Raw genomic sequence first — 2,915 nt, 5'->3', positions numbered from 1 at the left:
CCAGGCAGGATTGAACTACCGACCTTCCGCTTACTAAGCGGGTGCTCTACCACTGAGCTATAGGGGCTCTTACGAAAGAGCAAGCCGACCGCATTTTCTTCACCTCGATAATACGAATTACACACACCAACAATCACACAACACACCCTACATCACCTTTTCACATCCTCACACGGTCCTCTTCCCGTCCATACCTTCCAATTCACACCTCGTCGCGATCATGGCCTCCGACCGACCGTGCCGCTCGACAGCAAAGCTCCGTCATTCCGGGATGGCATTAGCACGTGGGAGAAACTCACGAGTCAGACCAATTCCGACCACCACCAAAGCGTCGACGTATGTCTTCGGTGGAGAACTACGAAGTGCAGCTGAATGAGCAATGTGTGAATGTGCGTGCATAAGGGCAATGTGGCAAAGGGGCAAAAGAGCAAAGACGCCGCGAAGCACGGCTCGCTCACGACCGACACGGAGAGGTATCGGATGTGAAACGATTGCAAGGAATTTGCCCCCAGGCAGGATTGAACTACCGACCTTCCGCTTACTAAGCGGGTGCTCTACCACTGAGCTATAGTGGCTCTTACGAAAGAGCAAGCCCGACCGCATTTTCTTCACCTCGATAAGAGAAAAATAAAAACGAATAACACACACCGACAATCACCCAACACACCCTACATCACTTTCTCACATCCTCACACAGTCCTCTTCCCGTCCATACCTTCCAATTCACACCTCGTCGCGATCATGGCCTCCGACCGACCGTGCCGCTCGACAGCAAGCTCCTCAATCCGGGATGGCATTAGCCCCTGGAGAAACTCACGAGTCAGACCAATCCGACACCACAAAGCGGCGACGTGTGTCTTCGTGGAAAGCTACGAGGGCAACTGAGTTGGAAATGTGTTTGACTCAGCGGGGAACAGTACGGCAAATGATGAGCGTAATTAACAGTATCCTGCGCCGAATGAGCAGTGCTGCGCTGAATTAGCAGTGCTGCGCTGAATGAGCAATGTGTGAATGTGCGTGCACAAGGGCAATGTGGCAAAGGGGCAAAAGAGCAAAGACGCCGCGAAGCACGGCTCGCTCACGACCGACACGGAGAGGTATCGGATGTGAAACGATTGCAAGGAATTTGCCCCCAGGCAGGATTGAACTACCGACCTTCCGCTTACTAAGCGGGTGCTCTATCACTGAGCTATAGGGGCTCTTACGAAAGAGCAAGCCGACCGCATTTTCTTCACCTCGATAATACGAATTACACACACCAACAATCACACAACACACCCTACATCACCTTTTCACATCCTCACACGGTCCTCTTCCCGTCCATACCTTCCAATTCACACCTCGTCGCGATCATGGCCTCCGACCGACCGTGCCGCTCGACAGCAAGCTCCCTAATCCGGGATGGCATTAGCCCCTGGAGAAACTCACGAGTCAGACCAATCCGACACCACAAAGCGTCGACGTATGTCTTCGTGGAAAGCTACGAGGGCAACTGAGTTGGAAATGTGTTTGACTCAGCGGGGAACAGTACGGCAAATGGTGAGCGTTACCAACAGTATCCTGCGCCGAATGAGCAGTGTTGCGCAAAATTAGCAGTGTTGCGCTGAATTAGCAGTGCTGCGCTGAATGAGCAATGTGTGAATGTGCGTGCATAAGGGCAATGTGGCAAAGGGGCAAAAGAGCAAAGACGCCGCGAAGCACGGCTCGCTCACGACCGACACGGAGAGGTATCGGATGTGAAACGATTGCAAGGAATTTGCCCCCAGGCAGGATTGAACTACCGACCTTCCGCTTACTAAGCGGGTGCTCCACCACTGAGCTATAGTGGCTCTTACGAAAGAGCAAGCCGACCGCATTTTCTTCACCTCGATAAAAAAAAAAAAAAACGAATTACACACACCGACAATCACCCAACACACCCTACATCACTTTCTCACATCCTCACACAGTCCTCTTCCCGTCCATACCTTCCAATTCACACCTCGTCGCGATCATGGCCTCCGACCGACCGTGCCGCTCGACAGCAAGCTCCTCAATCCGGGATGGCATTAGCCCCTGGAGAAACTCACGAGTCAGACCAATCCGACACCACAAAGCGGCGACGTGTGTCTTCGTGGAAAGCTACGAGGGCAACTGAGTTGGAAATGTGTTTGACTCAGCGGGGAACAGTTCGGCAAATGGTGAGCGTTACCAACAGTATCCTGCGCCGAATGAGCAGTGTTGCGCAAAATTAGCAGTGTTGCGCTGAATGAGCAATGTGTGAATGTGCGTGCACAAGGGCAATGTGGCAAAGGGGCAAAAGAGCAAAGACGGCACGAATCACGGCTCGCTCACGACCGACACGGAGAGGTATCGGATGTGAAACGATTGCAAGAAATTACCCCCAGGCAGGATCGACCTACCGACCTTCCGCTTACTAAGATGGTGCTCTATCACTGAGCTATAGTGGCTCTTACGAAAGAGCAAGCCGACCGCATTTTCTTCACCTCGATAAAAAAAAAAAAAAACGAATTACACACACCGACAATCACCCAACACACCCTACATCACTTTCTCACATCCTCACACAGTCCTCTTCCCGTCCATACCTTCCAATTCACACCTCGTCGCGATCATGGCCTCCGACCGACCGTGCCGCTCGACAGCAAGCTCCTCAATCCGGGATGGCATTAGCCCCTGGAGAAACTCACGAGTCAGACCAATCCGACACCACAAAGCGGCGACGTGTGTCTTCGTGGAAAGCTACGAGGGCAACTGAGTTGGAAATGTGTTTGACTCAGCGGGGAACAGTACGGCAAATGGTGAGCGTTACCAACAGTATCCTGCGCCAAATGAGCAGTGTTGCGCAAAATTAGCAGTGTTGCGCTGAATGAGCAATGTGTGCATGTGCGTGCACAAGGGCAATGTGGCAAAGG

General features: G+C 52.5%; 1 pseudogene across 1 annotated transcript; it reads right to left on the bottom strand.

The window, feature by feature from the left end:
• Nucleotides 1–2,378: 2,378 nt before the first annotated feature.
• Nucleotides 2,379–2,450, bottom strand: PITG_28277 (annotated as a pseudogene). The gene has a single exon. The product of its transcript is annotated as a tRNA-OTHER (tRNA).
• Between the last annotated feature and the right edge of the window lie 465 nt (nt 2,451–2,915).

The sequence above is a fragment of the Phytophthora infestans genome, genomic scaffold (assembly GCF_000142945.1).
Source record: "Phytophthora infestans T30-4 supercont1.33 genomic scaffold, whole genome shotgun sequence".
Taxonomy (NCBI): Eukaryota; Oomycota; class Peronosporomycetes; order Peronosporales; family Peronosporaceae; genus Phytophthora; species Phytophthora infestans.
Note: the sequence above shows the minus strand (reverse complement) of the source record. Positions and strands in the feature narration are given on the sequence as shown.